The sequence below is a fragment of the Leguminivora glycinivorella genome, chromosome 3 (genome assembly GCF_023078275.1).
Source record: "Leguminivora glycinivorella isolate SPB_JAAS2020 chromosome 3, LegGlyc_1.1, whole genome shotgun sequence".
NCBI lineage: Eukaryota > Metazoa > Arthropoda > Insecta > Lepidoptera > Tortricidae > Leguminivora > Leguminivora glycinivorella.
Window position 1 is genome coordinate 5,778,057 of NC_062973.1, and position 20,189 is coordinate 5,798,245.

The 20,189-nt window shown below is 43.4% G+C and overlaps 1 protein-coding gene across 3 annotated transcripts in view; it reads left to right on the forward strand.

Annotated features, from left to right (window-relative positions):
- Positions 1-20,189, forward strand: part of LOC125242556 — an 83,273-nt gene that overhangs the window by 3,434 nt on the left and 59,650 nt on the right. Inside the window, exon 1 of one of the 3 annotated variants that reach the window (XM_048151321.1) lies at positions 18,869-18,971. The exons of 1 other annotated variant lie outside the window; for it this stretch is intronic. The gene's annotated coding sequence lies outside the window, so the exon portion shown is untranslated. Of the gene's footprint in view, positions 1-18,868; positions 19,023-20,189 lie in introns of those variants that run through there. One more of the 3 variants, XM_048151320.1, reaches the window with a different exon arrangement.

Genomic DNA, 20,189 nt, shown 5'->3' on the forward strand with positions numbered 1-20,189 from the left:
TATTTTTGGTTGAACAATTTTGTCCAGAACGCCGATTTTTGCGTGAAGGAAAAATGTTGCGTGATTTTTTTGATTGTCTGCATGAACATTTTGATGAGCTGCTTGAACATCTGGATGAGCTTGAACGCGAACGCGAATTTCCGCCCGAACATCCTCGTTTATTGCGCGAACCAGCTGGTTCTCTACGCGAACATTTTGGGTCTCTGCGCGGACAGCCTGTGTCTTTGCGCGAACAGGCAGCATCTCTGAGTGATGACTTTGATTCTTTTTGCGAACAGGCTGGTTGCCTGCTCGGACAGCATGGCTGTCGGCACTCTGGTTTATTGCGTGAAAATACTGATTTTCTGCATGGATGCTCTGGTTTTCTGCATGCAGTGCATTCTTTGCGTGAACTCTCAAATTCTTTACGCAGACTCTTCAGTCCTCCACCTAAATTCTTAAGTTCTTTGCGTAAATACTCAGACTCTCTTCGTGAACATACAGGTTTTCTTGGTGAACACCCAGGTTCCCTTGGTGAACACCCAGGTTCTCTTCGCGTACACTCAGGTTCTCTTGGTAAACAACCAGGTTCTCTTCGCGTACACCCAGGTTCTCTTGGTAAACACCCAGGTTCTCTTCGCGTACACTCAGGTTCTCTTCGTGGACATTTACATGTTGTGCGCAAACACGCTGGTTCTTCTCGCAAACATTTAGGTTTTCCACTTAAGCACGCTGGTTCCCTCACTGAACATTCAGGCTCTCTGCGCAAACACTCAGTTTCTCTTCTCAAATTCGAGGATCGATTTTTACATGGACTACAATCTAGTTCTTTGCGTTGTTCTTTGTTCATGTGTCCACCCGTGGTACTATCGTTTGAACAGGCTTTCTCAAGGTGACAAATAACTGTTCCGCTGTTTGAACACCATGTTCCATGGAGTGTGCACAACATTCCCTGGCGTGTTCTCGATCCATGGCATTCTGCACTCTCACTTAATAATCCTGGCTGTGAACACAGCTCTTTGTTGTGTTTAGCACTGCAAAAATATGCCTGAAAATTTCTATTAAAATTACCGTTACAAAATGCATATTTATCATAACTGCTGCTTGAGCTTCTGCAGCAACAAATATTATTCCAATGTCTACCCTTGCCTGATCTTTGATTATTTTTACAACTATTTACGTCTATTTCATTTCTGATTAAGTCTTCTTGTTCTTGACCATTTTCGAATAATGGCCGTGCTGCATAATGATTGTCTTTGGAACAAGTACATGCATTGACATCTCTAGACCAATAACATCCACATTTATAGCAGGATTGATCATTACTTACGGCTGCCAAGTCTGTTTGGTGCAGTTCGTCTTGTGACGATCGATCCTGTTTTGTTACGTCATCGTCGGAGCACTCTCGCTTACGCAGAGGTTTCACCACCCAGCCTCTTTCACTGTTATGGTAAAGTATATAAGGCCTTTTTTGGTCGGTAATAATGTCCTGTTCATCTATTATTTTTCGTACGCACATACATTGTTCTATGGACATTAATTTTGAAGTTTGCGCTGCCATATTATTTGTCACTTTACAGCACCTTCCTCGTAACTTGGATCGTGGACTTGGATTAATAATCAGTGAAGTACAACGCACGGTGGATGTGAGTTCCTGCGATCCAGGGTCGACCTGAGCAGCGCAGTCCTGATACTCCGGAAGAGTCTGAGTGCGGCAGCAGCGGCAGCGCCTCCGGCACGGTATCCGCACGGCTCGCGCCCGTGGGCATGGTCGAGGAGCAGCTGGACAACACTTACACGGCCTTATTTTGGTCTGACGCCGACAACACCGACTTCGCATGCAAAGTTTTCTTCGTTTTAACTTTTGACAAAATGTTTGCGTTTTTTTGTTTTTCTTTTTAGGTGACCTGCAACATATATTAATCGTGTATATTTAAATTACAAACAAAATAGTAAACCATAGATTATACTTTCTGGAATAAGTACCCACTTTTTTTTAAATACACAGTAACACCTTAGTTTCTTTTTCCTTTTAATACAACTCCTGCTTTTGCAACATCTGTGAATTGTGGCATTACATGCACTGACATCATTTCTTGGACTGTCGTCCGTCGGCTGTATACAACATGTACACGATCTATTGTTTGATGTCTCCATTCTTGAAGCATGGAGAGTCTGCATGGGGCAACAACATGAAAACACATTATCGTATGACGTCTGATCATCGACAACATCCTTTAGGAAATGGTCACCTGGTATGAGATTAGCATCCAATCGGGGAGGAGCACAAATACATATGTGCTTAGGCGTCTGAGTAACGGCGTAAGTGCTTTGATCCGCCTGGTGTCTATTTAAGGTGCTCTCTGTATCTAGGCAAAAAGCTTCACATCTACATTTAGATTTGGAAGCATTAACGTGGTCGGTTCTAAGACTTTTCTTGGAGCAAACACATTTATGCAGTTTATGAGACGACTGAGCATTAGTGAAATCGGTTGCTACGCCGGCATCTGCTTCATATGCATTATCGTGATTAGTTGTAGGGTTGTCTTTGTTTTTCTTGGAACAATAGCAGCTACGATATTTATTCGATAAATTATGATCGGTATAATCGGTTGTCTGAGCGGCTTCTGTTTTCGGTGTACATAGATAATTATTATTATTGTTATTATTTCTTAGGCCAGCCGACTGTTGTCTAGGAGAACCACATGCACATGACTTTTTTGATGTATGAGGTTTAGTTCCACAAGGGCAGCACATACATGTTGACACGACCGAGCATGCTCGATCAGTTAACCTTTTCGTATTGAGAATATTGCGATGTTTAGAGGATTGGTTCTCATGTGGATATCTCTCCAAATTATATGGACAGGGTCTTTTGTTATGACAATACTTCTTGCTATAATCACAACTAAACTGCACGCGACTTTGATCTGGTAACTTACACACTCTTCTACCACAATTCCATGCATTTACTTCGCCTGAAGATGAATTTGAGGTGGTGTTGATTCTGCAAGCATTTGTGTTTATATGTTGAGGAGCATATTGCGAAAACTTATGTGTATCATAACTGTATAGGACTTGAAAATCTCTATCATAGTTGCTACAATGTTCGTCATTCTTAACTTTTGTTCTAGAACTTCTTTTTTTACTAGAGTGTGCGTTTTCAAAAGAATTCTTATTTTTCCCGAACTTTCGTTTTATGTCCTCCAAACTAAGTGTTTTACTACGTGTATATCTTCTCAAAATACCACCTGTAAATATAATACAGGTGTATATGTAGTTATTCAATGATTAAATCCGATTGTTATTTTTAATATTACTTGCCTCTAATAAATCTTAACAGAAAGCTTGCATAATGTTAAAAAAATAGTGATGATAACGTTACAGCTCTTTACTCCCAATTCATCTATATACTTTGAAAAATACACCTTATTACAGTGCAGCATAAAAAAAAATGAAGAATATTCTACTTAGTTTCAAAGGCTCATATGGCTTTTCACTGAGAGGGAGAGACATGCGAGAATCCACCATTAATTATGTACGTATACGTACAAGCGTTATTATTTATTATTAATCTACATTTCTTGTCCGTACTGTACCGCTGGGTCTTGCAAGACGCTTCTCATTTCCCCTACCAATAGCTATGACGGTGATATAATATGCACAATACGTACTGCTGATAGATTTGATCGCTATCGCGCTGCCAGATCTACTCTTTTGTACTCCCTTCGAAATCGGGACTGAAGTTCCCTCTTCTTTTCTCGCTATAGACTCGTCTGAGGAGCCCTTAAACCACTTCTTTACAGAGTTAAAATATCCTATAAATGATGGACTCCTGTACTCCACATTATTATGGTCATCGTCAAAGGTTATTACGTTATACCGTTCGCCATTATGTTTCATTTTGATTGTTCTTCATATAGACCATCTCATGTACCAAAGTGATAATAAAGCGTTATGCGACCGTGAATGTCGTTTATTTCATTTAAAATTATATACATAACGTATTAAATAAAATGTTCCTTATTAAAAACAGCGTAAACTAAGTATATCAAGTTTTATGATGTTGTGACATTTCTGTCACTTCTGATCACTTTTGACGTGAGTGAGAGCAATAAAGAAAGAGAAAAGAGAATTGTAACATAACTTTATGGAAAATACCAAAAGAAAATACTAAATACGGGATGTTAAATGACATTTACTATTCAGATTCAGTCTCATCCAGTATTTTCATCATCATCATCAGCAATATAACAGGTAATATTTTATCGACATGATAGGTTGGACATGTAAATAGTTTTTTTTTTAGTTTCTACCGAGTGCCCTGGTGTCCCTAAAACCAACGCCACAACGAAAATGGGTCATCTGATAAGACATCTGGCAGGAAATACCAAAAGAAAATACTAAATACGGGATGTTAAATGACATTTACTATTCAGATTCAGTCTCATCCAGTATTTTCATCATCATCATCAGCAATATAACAGGTAATATTTTATCGACATGATAGGTTGGACATGTAAATAGTTTTTTTTTAGTTTCTACCGAGTGCCCTGGTGTCCCTAAAACCAACGCCACAACGAAAATGGGTCATCTGATAAGACATCTGGCAGGCATGCATGGTCATGGCCAGATGTCTTATCAGATCAGCCATTTTCGTTCTAATCAGGTGATTAGCTATTATTGAACGAATTTGACCTTTTTTTTAGAAATATCATGGTTTTCAAGATATTGACACTCTTTTACTTCTTTTTCGTTACCTTTTAAGTATAAATTAAACTTCCAATATGTAAAAAAAAAAACAGAATTTGAAAATAATTGTAGTTTAATTCAAAACCAGCAAATCTAATCAGAGCAAGAAGACAAAAGGAAACACAGGCACAAAAACAAAATACACGGAATACCAATGAAGCACCCAGCACAGTACACTATCGTGCGACCGAACAGTTTCAGACATTGAGGGCACGTTGTTGGGACATAAGGATACCAAGGTACAGGGCCTCTCGTTTTTCTACTGGTCCCATAATCATCGTCATAGTAGTCCCCTGATCCATCTCTACTCCCAGCTCCTCTGGGCCCTTCGTATCCCTCACGCTCGTAACCATGCCTTCTCCTACTGAGTCTTTTGTACTTTGTAGGCTCTTCATCTTCATCTTCATCCTTACCGAAACCGAACAATTTAAATTTTTTAGGCGGTTCATCGTCATCTTCATCTTTACCGAAACCGAACAATTTGAATTTTTTAGGCGGTTCATCTTCATCCGCACTGTATTTTCTGTATTTTCTAGGCGATTCATCTTCATCCTTACCAAAACCGAACAATTTGAATTTCCTAGGCGATTCATCTTCATCAACAGTATCCGCATAATATTTTCTGGATTTTCTAGCCGACCCAGACCCACTATATTTTCTAGGTGATTCATCTTCATCGGCACTATATTTTCTGTATTTTCTAGCCGACCCACCATCATAACCACCAAATTTTCTGTATCCTCTAGATGATGGGCCTTCATCCCTATCGAATACTCCTCCATCACTCCTCCTTTTTTCATAATCATACCTTTTGCCTTTTTTACTCCCGCCCCAGCCTTCATCCATCTTCTTCATAGATTTTCTTGATACTTCGGACCTACCATCCCCAAATGTTTTGAGTACACAAACACAAGGCGCATTGGACTCGTCATCGCCTCTCATACTTTTAGATTTTCTTGATAGTCTTGAAACTTTACTCTTGTCAGTTTTGTCACTAAACATTGCCGTTGATTTTGTTATTCCCCTTATTCGGTCTACCTGTTGTTGAAGTCTGATTGGCATTTGGGTTTCGCCGTAAGCTCGCTCTGGCTGATAACCACCGCCTCCCGGAATATGTTCTCCAGATTTTATTGACTCAGTATAACCAGCTGGCCCGACTTTGGTTCTGAATTGTTTGGATGCTTTTGTCGCCCGATCATAGAGTTTGGTCTTGAAGGATCCCTTTGCGCTTGTAAACTTACCGCCTGGGACCTTATAACCAGGACCACTTGGGACCTGGTACCCTGGACCACTGGGAACACCGGGACCACCGGGACCTCCAGGACCACCGAGACCACTTGGGACCTGGTAACCGGGACTACCAGGTACCTGGTAACCGGGACCACCAGCGACCTTGTGACTGCGACCACCTGGGATCTTGAAACTGCGACCACCTGGGATCTTGAAACTGCGACCACCTGGGATCTTGAAACTGGGACTGCCTGGGATCTTGAAACCAGGAGCGCCTGGGGCCTTATGGCCAGTACCGCCTGGGGCCTTATAGCCAGGACCACCTGCAACCTGATACCCGGGACCAAAAGGACCACTAGGACCACCGGGACCAGTGGGACCAACGGGTCCACCGGGACCACCAGGAACACCGGAACCACCAGGACCACCAGGAACGCCGGGACCACCTGAGACCTGGTAACCGGGACTACCTGGGACCGGGTGACCGGGCCCACCCGAGACCTTGTAACTGGGGCCACCTGGCATTTTGAAACTGCGACCACCTGGGATCTTGAAACTGCGACCACCTGGGATCTTGAAACTGGGACCACCTGGTATCTTGAAACCAGGACCGCCTGGGACCTTATAACCAGGTCCTTGGACCTGGTACCCGGAACCACCGGGACCACCGAAACCAACGGGACCAGCGGGACCAGCGGGACCACCGGGACCACCGGGACCACCGGGACCACCGGGACCACCGGGACTACCGAGACCACCGGGACCACCTGTGACCTGGTAACCGGGACTACCTGGGACCGGGTGACCGGGACCACCCGAGATCTTGTAACTGGGACCACCTGGGATTTTGAAACTAGGACCTCCTGGGATCTTGAAACTAGGACCGCCTGGGATCTTGAAACTGGGACCGCCTGGGACCTTATAACTGGGGCCGCCTGGGCCCTCGTAACTGGGACCACCCGGGACTTGGAAACTGGGACCGCCGGGTACCTTATAACTGGGGCCGCCCGGAACTTGGAAACTTGGACCCCCTGGGACCTCGTAACTGGGACGACCCTTGGTGCCCATCTTAGTTATGAAGTGCTTGGCTTCTTTAAACGAATACTTTTTGGGACTTTCTGGTTTAAACACGCCCTCGGGAACAGAACCTAATATTGATTTAGGAATTCTAGCTTGGGCAATTTCGGTATCAATCTTAAGTTCAGCCATCTTAGTCTTGTACGCTCGAAGGCCCCTAGGACCATATGACCTAAGCACTTCAGCCTCCAAAGCGTTCAGCTTATCCTTGGAAGAAGGCCTAATCAGTCCTGGCCTTATCTGACCGATCGTCTCGACTCGGTATGGTGAAGCAATGTTGGCGGCAGCCTTCGCGGCCTTGACTGCTAAAGTTTTTTGCTGTTTAATACGTTTCTCAATAACTTTTTGTTCTTTTAGAGTCGGCGGTTTTATGGGAGCAGTTGGTACAATACAACATTTTAGTATGTCCGTCTTAGGTAGATCTGGGGTACACCAAGGTAGCATTTTCATAAACTTGCATGGCCCTTGAAGTTCTTTTGGCTTCTTGACTTTCGGTGGAGTTAAGAAACATGCGGCCATATTACCTGCCAATTTCATAAAACAACAGGGGCGTGAACACGTGCGGCGTTCTTTGAGTGCTTTAGCTAAAAGTTTTGAGTCTTCTGATTTGGCTGCAATCATCTGCATGCCTGGCTCTTGCTGGACAGTCCTCGTAGGGAATTTTTTATACAAGTATTTACAAATACCTGCCGGTTTCTTTTCTACTTTAGCGGGTAAGCCTGTACAACTACAAGAGCATTTTATAACCTCTCTTGTCGTTGGTTTGATAAGTCTTGGATCCGGAGTTTTTTCTAGATCCATCCTGGCTTTGGCAATACTTTCCTCTCTAAACTTCTGGATCTTCTTATCAATTTCTCTCTCTTTTGCTGCAAGGCGGATTTCTTTCATGCGCAGTTGTTTAAAACAATTGTCACGATTCTTTCTCCGTAATTCTTCTTGTTTCTTCAGTTGATTGGCTGATGATTTTGTTTTATCTCTACAGCAACTGCAGTAGTTCAAGTTTTTCACGGTTATATTCGGCCGAGTCATATTCTTCATTAATGCATGTTCTTTTTTAATCAGTTCTAATTCCTTCTGACGAAGTGCCTTGAAACAGTTGGCACATTTGGCTCTCTCTGCCTTTGCCTGTGTAGTTAAGGGACTTTTTGACGCAACCGCCACCTTCATCTTTGCTATTTCTTGTTCCTTTCTAAATAACTCGAATTCTTTCTCACGAAGAGCTTTGAAACAATGCTCACAGTTTGTACCGAGTCCATCTTGAGCGCCACTCTTTGGCATATTTGTGAAATGTGTCTTAATCTTTAAAATTTCTTGTTCTTTTCTTAATAATTGGAGCTCTTTGTCGCGTAGTATATTTATGCAATTATCACACTTTCTTTTACCTGACGGTCCTCCAGGAGGTGTTGACGTATATGTGAGCATTGGACTCATTCCACTTGCGTCGTTTATGCGATTAATGAGATCGAAGTTATTTATTCTATTTTGGTTAAATGCCATTCGGTTGGCATACCCTTTGTGAGCACACCATTTGCAGCAGTCTCCTCGGCTTGATGGAAAACGGCTGCCGCCTCTTCTGACATCATGATCTATTGGTCTAGCTATCTTAACAACAATAGGGCTTTTGGATTTATCCGGGAAACATCCATGACATGGCTTTTCAACAGGTCCAATACTGCAGTCTCCTCCAGGTGCGTAAGGCATGGTGAATACTTGTGCTCCTGTTTTATGGTATTCAAATATTCTATACACTTATAAAAAGTGCACAAGTTTTTTGTACTTAAAAGCTTTTACCATTTTTTTAGCTCTTTATAAAATTAAGTTATAAAAAACATTTTGTTTTAATGATATAAATTTTCCATGTTACTCTGAGATTTGCTTTGATTTGATATATTGACAATTTGTTGTTGACATCGCTATCACTACTATATCACTATAATTATACGTTCTGGTTGACATTTTTCTTGCTCATAGACTCAACATAGACTCATACCATAGAGAAATGAGAGGAATGTTATTGTGCAGCACGGACAATAAATAAATCAAATAAATAAATGGGGAGTAATGATACTAATGATTTCTTAATCTTAAATGAAATAGATACCATACAACAAAGAAAAAGCGATCAAGCCCACTGAGAGCGAAGCCAGAGCCAATTTTGCTCGGTCATGAGCGGTATCGCGCCAGCTTTCGCCGACGCCGAGCTCACGGAGGTCTACGTACCTCCACTCTATCCGCCCAATAGACTGCTGGACACCCAAAATAACTTTCAGCGAAAATTCTCTATTACATCTTATATCTGAAGGCCAGTCGCCTTTGACCAACTCTAAGACGAGCAATGTGTGCCTGCACCTCTTATATGAATCCTTTGCAGGATTACGATGTAGCGAGAGAGATGGTGTTAGTAATCAACCCAGCTCAATAACGTAAGTAATCTTTTTATTGCAACTATGATGTGATGAATCCTGTATGGATGCGAGACATGGCCCGTCAAGCAAGTAGTACCAGTAAAACCAGTAGACTCTAGGTGTTTGTAAAATTATAGGAGTCTACTGGCCACGGATCTCCAATATTAGACGATGGGAACTGACTGGTCAAAACCCTTTAGACAAAGAAATACTGCTGCGGAAATGGCGCTGGATAGGTCATGTTTTTCGAAGGCCAAACAACCACCTATCCAAGCAAGGGCTGACCTGGAAAATTCCCGGAAAAAGAGGGCAAGGTCGCGTACCACCTGGAGAAGCACAGGGGAAAAAGAGGCGGCATCAGTTGGCCTCGGTTGGGTGGAGCTGGAGGAGGCCCTGGACCGCGAAGAATGGAAATCCCTTCTGAGAGCCCTATGTCCCTGATGAAGGATAACAGGATATCATCATCATCACCATCACGATGTGATGAAAAGCAGCTTCTTACAACTCGGAGCATAAGTATCACAAATTCGAGTTTTTTCAATCACGAGAAAGCATTGTCGTGTCGTGTCGTCTAGACTAGTCTAGCCTGGCAAACAAAGCAAGCGCATGATGGGCAAAAAGTAGTGAATATAATGATTCAATTATCTTTGGCTAACTTTTGTCCGCGTTAAATTCGAAATTGCGGAAGCTCCATACAAACATCCACCCCATTTTAGGGAAGTGGGGGGTTAAAAAGAGACAAAAAGTATGTTACGTTATGTTACTTTATGCCTATGTTACGCTTGATCCCTTCAACTACCTCCACTTAAAAAATCACGTCAATTTGTCGCTCCGTTTTGTCGTGAAAGAAGGATACTTACTATTTACTCTATGTTTACGCATTTGTGTTGGCACAACTTTTGGCCATTTTAAACAACTTGAAGGTACGTTACTTCTACATTGTTGATTGTGTAAGATTAGCCAGCTAGCCAGCAGAAGTGTCTTCAGAGTAAGTAGAGGTAGGTTATTCAATTTATTTAATTTATAGAATTGTTGCACAACACTTGAAGAGTACAAATCGAACTTAATGCCAAACGGATGATTACCAACTACATTTTTCCTTATTTTTCTACTATGATATGTAAAGAACGTCATTTACGTTTAAATAAACGACAGCGGCGGCGGGGAGGGGCCTTTTCAAATTCTTCTGCCAGACAAAATCGAGCTTTATTTATTTGTTCCATAGTATCACAAGTCCACCACGGCACGTAGGCACCAACTGGCAGAAAGACACAAGCTTCCTGCATCATCTTTTCTCGATACTTTTTTTCAATCTCTTGCTCGGCATTTATTATTGCGCATTCGCACGAACAATCAAATAGGGCGTCGAATACGAAAGGTCTTCTTCTAAATGCTAGTTCTTCTTGTAACATTGCCATCTCTTCGTTAAATTTCTTTTCCCTAAGTTTCTCAAGCGCTTCATCGACTTTTTCCTCCTTTTCCTTCAATTCGCGTTCTTTCTGCTGAACTGCCCTAAAGCAATTTCGATCGTTCATGTCTTCAAACTTATTTTTTATGTTTGTCAGGTTTCTTTTAAATATATTCGTACGCTGCCTCTCTAGTTCCAAATCTTTCCATTTTAATTCCAGTTGTTTTCGTCGGAGAGCGTTGAAGCAAACATCGTTACATGCCTCTAATTTCATTGCCGCTAATTCCTTTTCTCTCTCAAATAGTTCATTTTCTATGTCTTTTATACCTTTGTAGTCATGTATAATTTCACCATCTTCGTCGTACTTATCTTCCTTTTTTGGAAGAGTTATTAAATCTGTCATAAGTTGAACCAGTTCAACTTCCTTGTTGTATATCTGACGGTCTTTTTCGTGAATAATTTCCAAACAGGTCTCACAGTTTGTTGGATATTGCTTCTTGGCTGGATCTGGAGGGCCAACGCTGGATACTGTTGGGAAACGTTCTACTGTGTGCATGTGGCATGGCTTACCACAATCTCCTTCGTCCTCGTTTTCAAGCCTGGTACGTTTTACAATTATAGGCAATTTACTTCTAGTCATTCGACACTTATCACAAGTCTTCTTCCTCTTTGACATGGCGATGGTCAATTTATCTATTTAATTTACAGTGTATTATTATTAATTTTTCGATTTTTTTTACGGCTTTATTTTTATTTATTTTAAAGTCGTTTTATGCGGAAACTAAAATTTACAGGTTCTTTTGACAACAATATGCACTCTGACATTGTCATCAGTCATAAATCAAACTTTCTATTAGTTTCTCTCTATCTTCTATGCAACCAGCTTTGTCTAGTTCGTCTATAAATGATGAGAATAAATAGATAAATCATGATAATTGTCATGTGACTTTGAATCATAAGTATTGAATAAATTGATGAATTTAATTTAGTTTGATGTTATAAAATTAGTACTTTTTAACCTTCGTGTTTAAAACCCTCTCAACGCTCAAGTATTCACTTCTCAAACCTCTCGCTACGCTCGCTGTTCAATATTGGAATCTTTCGCTTGCTCGTTAGCATTCATCAATTATATTACGTTCGATTAAACAACAACATTGCCCCCTTTTAAAACCAATAACTATTGTCTGTTTTGTTTTTTGAGCATAGATTCTATAGGTATAATTATGAATAATGATTCTAACATCCAGGTAAATGTATCTATTATGAATGTTGAAAGTTTGATTAGCAAGAATAGCGTAGCTTCATACTTGAAGTCGACCTAAGTTTACTAAGTCGCGCGCCTAAAGTTTACATGCCTAATCTCAATAGAGGCTTAAATTACAATGCACATTATGAGTACAAAAACATGTATATTTACTTCTTTACAATAAGTCAAGTGACATGAATTTAAACTAAAAGCACGTTCGTTTCTTAAGTGTCTTGTTTCTGAACACAAGCCATCTCAATATTCTCCTGGGGACACATGACTCTTCAGGTCTGACCTTCTTCCCACAGCCGAGGGGACAGAAATAGCACTTGGCCAAGCTCCCGAGGAGCTTCATAACGCAACATTTGGTCGTGCAGGTGTGCATGTTGGGGGTGTTACTCATGCTGCCGTTCCACATCGGGAAAGGCATGGTGCAGGTGAAAGCCTCGGCGTTAGGATTATAATCACACGGGTCTTTAAATTTTTTGTTCACCATAGTCCTTTTACACGCACACTTGCATACCAAATAGACGTCTTTTATAAACGATTCTGGTGTTTTCTTCATATCCTCTTTAGCTTCTTTGAGGTTCTGTTTTCTAAACTGTCTAATTTTCTTATCAATATCTCTCTCTTTTTTTAGTAATTTCTTTTCTTTCTTATCGAGTTCTTTGAAACAGTTTTTTTGGTTCTTTTTCCTTTTCTTTTCATCATCCATTGGTCTTGCGGCGCCTGAGCAGCAAGTGCAAGGGTTCGGGCTAACTTGTATGTAAGGACTAGCCATTTGCTTGACCACTTCTCGTTCTATCTTTTTCATTTCTTCTTCTCTAGCACGGAGATATTTGGAGCAGGACGGACAGCTAAATCTGTCCATAGGGTATATTTTGGTTGTACCCAGTCTATTCAACTCCATGTTTAGTTTTGCCAGTTCATGTTCTCTCTTTCTGATCTGGAATTCGACATGTCGGAGGTTTCCATAGCCGTGTTTGCGTCCTCCATGTTGTCGTAAGTGTCTCTGGAGTTGCAAGAGTTCTTGATCTTTCCTTATCAGTTGAATTTCTTTTGCTTGAAGTATTTTAGCACATTTTTGACATGGTGTGGCTGAAGTTTGGCCTAGCGACCCGCGTGCGGAAGGAAAAAGATGATCGAAAGTAATGGGTTTGTACCCGGGTCTTTTATATGGGGGATATTTAGGCTTCTTTTCTATCTTTACCGTGATAGGACTGGATTTAAAGTTAGGATAGCACCCATAGCAATAGTCGTCGCCTCTGTCACCACCGCAGCAACACCTCTGAGGTATTATAGGCATTATAACATAGGTACCTATTTAATATTTTATTAATAAAAAAATATTTTTTTTAGATTTTAAGTTACATTAATACATTTTATGTTACATTTTGACAATAGGTAATTACCAATACTACCAACACTACCAACCAACTATTCTGTCATTTTCATAGAGTCTGACATGGTCTGACACAAGACCATTATTCTCTATGGATGCTAAAATAACCATAAAATAACCAGAATACGAAACGGTCTAGGCAGGGAGTATAGAAGTATATTTCTAAACTCCATAGGTCTAGGTTTGGTCAGGTGTCTAGGTGTCTAGGTCATTTTAGTATTCTCATATTCTGGTTATTTCATGGTGATTTTAGCATCCATAGAGAATATTATAAATAGTACATTACTACTACGATCAAACTACGATAGAGTCTCTTCGGAAAGTCAAGAGTCGTGTGTATTGGACGGAATTTGGACACCATACATTTCACGACTATTGACTTTCCGAACAGACTCTAGTACTCTTTATGATACTGTGTTACTACAGAGGCCGGGACGTACGCCACCCGAGCAACGCCCGAGCCTCCGAGGTATGTCACGGTCCTATTTCTTGAGCTATGTAAGTATGAGCCTGTCACATTTACATATTTTAGCAGCCTTTGAAGAGTAAGATGTTATTGCCGGTGACTGTATACGTGGGTCCACAAACGGCTGCAGGAGAAGGTTCCCAGGGCGCTACGGGTCATGGGGCAGGGAATATCTATATTGGCTCTAGCTTCGCAAAGACAAGGATGTAGGAAGTCTGGCTTTGGATATGATATAGCTATTAGGGATACTGCTTGATAAGGTGATTAGTATTTAGTTTCCATCCATTGGACGAAATTTAAATATATTGGGTTGGTAAGAAAGTAATGAGCGAATCATAACCAATATTACTTTTATTTAATTTATTACTTTAATCATTTATCAAAAATATAACGGCCTTCGTTATCTACTACTTGTCTCCATCGTTCTGGTAAAGAATGAATAGCATCGGCGAAGAAGTTCTTAGGTTTAGATTCAAAAAACTCAGCTACGGCGGGCAGTCGCGCCAGATGAAAGGGACTGTCCCTCTACTGACGCGTAAGTGGCCAATGTAAGTTGACCTATGCCGGCTCTGAATAAATTATAAATATGACTTTTATGTGGAATGTAATGACGTCTGTTTTTAAATTTGAGCTTCTTGTTACCTTTCCACACCATTTCACACTACAGGTGGACATTTTTAAGACATCAAAATACCCTTTTTCAATTTTTTTACTGCGAAAAACACGCGCTGCTTGCGGGTCTGTTACTTGGTCGCTACTGATCGGGCACACTCGTAACTTCAAGTCAATCCCCCCTTCTGGGGGATGAACTGGGCCTTTCCATCTTATCCAAAAGATTTTTGGCGGTATATTTTCGCCGCCCGTGACTACGGGCGTGTCTTTGGTTGCCATCTAGGCTTGGCTTCAGCGATGGGCCGCCGGCGAAGCCGGCGGGCCATCTGTGGCTGACTGGCGGTGGCCTGTCAGCAGTGTTGCGGGGGGGCGGCGAGTGCTCCTTCTCGGCGTCCTCCCTGGCGTGCTACCGGGTCCGGTGGGCGTGCGTGGTTCGTTGGCGGGCGACGAGTCTCCAATCTCGGCGCCCAGGCCCGTCTTCTCCTTGGAGTCGGCGGGGGCGGGTGCGGGTGTCCTTTGGGCTGCTGCGTGGGTCGTTGTTTTGAGGCGACGAATCTCCAACTTCGTCGCCCCGGTTTGTCGGTTCCGCGGGCCGACAGTCGACGACTGGTGTTGTCCGGAGGGCGTGCGTGGAGCGGCGCGGTGCTCATCCGTCGAGGAGTCAGGAGCGGTGGTGTCTGCGTTGTGAAGGTTTGGGGTGGGTAGTTGAGAAAGCGAGTTCCTCTTCTACCCTCCCCTTTGTTTTTGCAAGGCTGCCGTGTACCACCGCTCTTTTTGGTACGCTTTTGACGGCGTGTTGCTGTATTTTTTGTACGGCAGCCTTGCATCCGGGGTTCGTGGGGGCGCGGCCGTTGTTCCGGGGCCCGCGCTGGGGCCTTGGTGGCTGGCGCGACGATGTACTGGTCGGCGGGTGCGGCCCCCGGGTTGGGGGCCACGGGGCTGGCCGGAGCTGCGGTGGGGCCCTTGGAAGGGTCCTCGGTCGGCTGCGGCGCGGCGTGGCGTGTGGTCGGTGTGGCCGCGGGTCCGGGGTCCGCTGTCGCGGGCGCGGCGGGCGCGCGGTCGGTGTCTGTGGGGTCTGTGGTGGCCACAGCCTCCGGGTTGGGGGCCGTGGGGCTGGCCGGTGCGTCGGCGGGGCCCTTGGAGGGGCCTGCGGTCTGCTGCGGCGTGGGGTTGTCTGGCGGTCGCGGCCGAAGGCTGGGGTAGCGTACGGGTGCGACGCGCGGTGGTGGGCCGACGCTTTGGAGGACCTCCAAAAACGTGGGCTGGTTGGCTAGGGCGGGTGTGCGCGCGATGCGCGGGGGGGGGCCAACGCTCTGGAGGATCTCCTCCAGCGTCGGCGGCTGCTTGGCTGGGGCTGGTGGCTTTCCCAGCAGTTCCAGCGCTTTGGCGAAGCTGGACTCGGGGTTGGCCTCCGCTCTGCGAAGGGCTGCGTGGTCTTCTGGCCGGAGCTCCACGTCCTCGCCGCGGAAGTGTCCCTTGAGCCTAAGCATCATATCCCTTGCCTGAGTCGACACTGGCGACCTGGGCGGGGACCCGGCTTTACCCGAGCCGTCGGCCAGGATACGATCACGATCCTGGTGACTGCACGGGGGCGGCCGGAAAGGGACTTCCCGCGGGGTCGTAGAGACGTCCGGGGTCGGTGTGACGGTGGGCCGCGGCGCTGGGTGGCCGGCGGCGGGTTCGTGGCTCGGTGGTTTTCTTGCGGGTACGCCGAGAAACTCGCGTTTCTGACTACCCACCCTAACCAGCGGGTCGGGGGGGGTCGTCGGGTTCGGCGTACCTGCTGCGGGTAGATGTCCCGTCGCGTTTTTCGAAGTACCCACCCTGCCCGAGGGGGCGGGGGGGCACCTCGGCGCGCGTCGGGTCATTCGTGCGCAGTCGGGCTTCGGATGTGGGCGGTGACACAGTCGCGACGCTTCATCGCCTCTCAGCGCCTAGCATCTAGACCTCTATCCGGTTGCCCAGATTAAGGTCCAGAGCCGGGGCGATCGGCGACGGCTTCAGCTGTCTGCGGGCTGTCCCCTCCGGCGCGAGCCGGGGTCAATCCGGCGAAGATTTTCGAAGAAAATCGCGCAGGATCGTCAGGAGCAGGAGAAGTGGTGCGTCCGAGCGACAGGAGTGTCGGTGGCTGTCCGACTGATCGGGCACGGCGAGCGCCCGCGCTTATATCAGTGCAAATACTAGGAAGGCTGGCGACCGCGAGTCGTCTTGTAATGGATGTCTATAGGGGTTGGTCTGTGACTGTCGTAGATGGGCTTGATCATCGAACTTTTTTTCATTCAAGGCATTGCTTAGCGATCTGAACAATGCGTAATCCGTAGGTGCCAAGTCTGGAGAGTACGGTGGATGAGGTATCACTTTCCAACCTAGCTCCAATAGCTTTAGCCGAGTCACTTTTGCAATGAGTGGGCGAGCATTGTCGTGTAAGAAAAAAACTTTAGCATGCTGTGGACGATTCTGACAGATTTTTTGGTTTAAATTTTCAAGCTGATTACAGTATACTGATGCGGTAACAGTCATTCCACTTGGTAGGAGTTCCCAGTGAATAATACCATGAATATCCCACCAAACGGACAGCATAACTTTTTTCGGGTGAGGCTCTGTTTTTGGTGCCTCTATTCCTTTTTCGTTAGGAGCTAGCCACTGACGTTTGCGTGTGTGATTTATATATAAGACCCATTTTTCATCTCCAGTGATAAGATGGTCCAATCAGTTGAATGTGCGGCGAAAAGACAGAAGTTGTATGCAGATATCGGCACGGCGGTTTAGTTGATCTCTATCAAGTTCGTGCGGTATCCAAACACTGTATTTGTAGTTTTTTTCCCAACTCGTGTAAATGTGTTTCTATGGTGACATGAGAGCAGCCTAACTCGGTAGCAAGAGTACGACTCGTTAGCCTCGGATCTCCTTCAATTAAGGTTTTTAATTTGGCTACATCAATCTTCACCGGTCGACCAGACTTAGGTTGATCTGATAATGAAAAGTCGCCACTACGAAACCGCTGGAACCATCGTTTCGCCGTGGCCTCAGACACAACTTCAGGAGCAACACGCTGACATATATTACGCACTGCTTCGGCGGCTGAATGGCCAGACTGAAATTCATATAGTAAGCAATGCCTTACATGCACTTTTAATTCGTCCATTTTCTTCCTTATATTAGCTCGGCGACAGCTAGTGAATGACTGACGAGAAACTGTGCGACTCGCCCTTTATATACTTTCGACCATAGAATATTCTAGAACTCTCTCAAAAATTTTATGTGGAATTCAATCGATCGCTCATTACTTTCTTACCAACCCGATAGAATCTTTGCTGCACTGATCTACAATTCTACATACAAATGAAATGATGATAACAGTGAACAATGTACAACAGACACAAGTGGCGCAAAAAGTGAAGTGGTGGTACGTGGGTCCACAAACGGCTGCAGGAAGGTTCCCAGGGACCCGCAGCACAGGTCAGGGGGCAGGGAATATCTATATTGGCTCTAGCTTCGCAAAACAGAGATGTGAGAATCTAAGTTTGCAATAAGTGAAGTGGTGGTATACGTGTGGGTCCACAAGTGAAGTTTTTGGAAGAAGTAAATTCTGAATAAATATTTTTGTTACATAAATATATATTATAAGTATTTTAATACATAGACTATTTATTACCGTTTTACGACCTCCTTATGTAGTAACGAAATAAAATAAGCGCATAAGTATCTTTAAATATTAGTGTCAATGTCAATAGTTGTCATTGTCAAGACAGGCCGGCCTACAAGGTACTTAAGTCAAATATTTTATCTGAAGCAGTAACAAAAATTCTCAAGTTGATTAGCAACGGAAAACGAATTCACAGTGTGTGTGGATCTGCAAATAATGAAAAGTTTCGATTGCGTCGTTAAGAGCATTACATTGTCCAGAAATCCGTTACTTTACATTAAGGAACACCATTATAAATGCAAAATCAAACAGCTGTTTGCAGTTTTACGTGCAATATCAATAATTCGAGAAGCCAAAAACAAGAGTTGCATCTCAATGCCAGCATGCATAAAATTGCAGTAAACAAAATTTATCGAAGCAATTACCGCATCCATACATTTTCCTGGATCGATCGGAGGTCAGCGGCACTGAATGCTAGACCATGGTTGTCACAAGCTTATTCACAAGCCATTTCGCTGGCAAATATAACTTGGCCTACACATTCATAGCAATCCATGCATGGTGGATTAGCAGATAAGAATGGTCGGTTAATCGTCGGAAAACTGGCTTTTAGCAGCTTAAAGTCAGGTCTTGCGCAGAGTATGACCCGCAATCGCCGCGTGCGCACGTCTCGCGCAGTCGCATCGCGCAAACAAAAAACAGTGCGCGTTGAACTTGATCAGTGACAGAGCCGGCACCCATCTCCCAGGTATTTTTAGACTAACGCCTCCGAAACAGGTTCTTTGCGAAAGTGATACCGGTTAGTACAAAAAGTTATCTAGAACGACTTTTAGACAATTTGCAAATGTGTAAAGTTGCAGGCGCATCGACCGGTTTTGTTCGCGTGTAAAAGTTTTGAGTGCAAGTAAAACATTGGTTGCTAAGTCAATAAACTCGAAAGCCTTAAGTTACAGATGAGAGCTTTTTTGCTGACCATACTTAGTTAGCATTAGTTTGCAGATTTCGCGGTCGTAAAGTTTATCATCTTTTTGCGCGTCTTCCTTCCTAACAGAACCTACTCTTCTATGTGTGTCTTATTTGATGTTTTATTTAAAACTAATTATTTATTACAATTTCATGTATGCCTTGGGTGAGACTTTGAACTCACGGCCTCTGGATAGCAAGGCAAACATTTTCCACTTTTAAATTTATCCAAAGCCTAGTGGCATCAACTGCAGACGTTTCTGCTAATCAAAAAAGTATTGTTTTTACATTTATTACTTTATTGCTTAGCTAAATTTAGATAAATATTTCTGGATAAGTAAATAACACAGGCGAAACAAATATTAAGTATTAACAATCTAGTCCGTCCGTATCGTATACCATGATGAGGATCCTACCAATTTTTTTGTTATCTTTTTGCATTCTTTTCGAGAACGATATTTTCTGCGATTGTGAATCACAACCAAGATTTTTATTTTTTTATACCTATGTCGTCGGTGGTAACGGGCATTTAGGGCTTGCATTCCGGAATTCCGGAATCTCGAAATTCCGGAATTTCGGACAATTTTTCCGATATTACAGTTCCGGAATTGAAACACATAATCTCGAAAATTCCGGAATTGAAAAAAGATATATTTTTGGACGAAAACGTGTAATATCAGCCTGGTTATTTTACAAAACTACCACCGCGTCTATAAAAGATATGTAAATTAATAAGTTAGACACCGCTCGGATTCAGGTAGTGTCTATTTTATGACCAAAGGGTTGCATCCAGGGCTAGTTAAAACGAGATAGTGTAGTTTTAACCCGCTAATATTATACCATTATCACTTTCTGGTTTTGCTCTCAATTGTGTTAGCTAATAAGTGAAATATATAAATAGTTTAAAGTAAATATTTGTTGTAGAAAGTTGTGTGAGTTGTGAATATTTTAGGCATAAAGTCTTAAGTTCAGACGCAAATCGTAGTATTTGGTATTACATTCA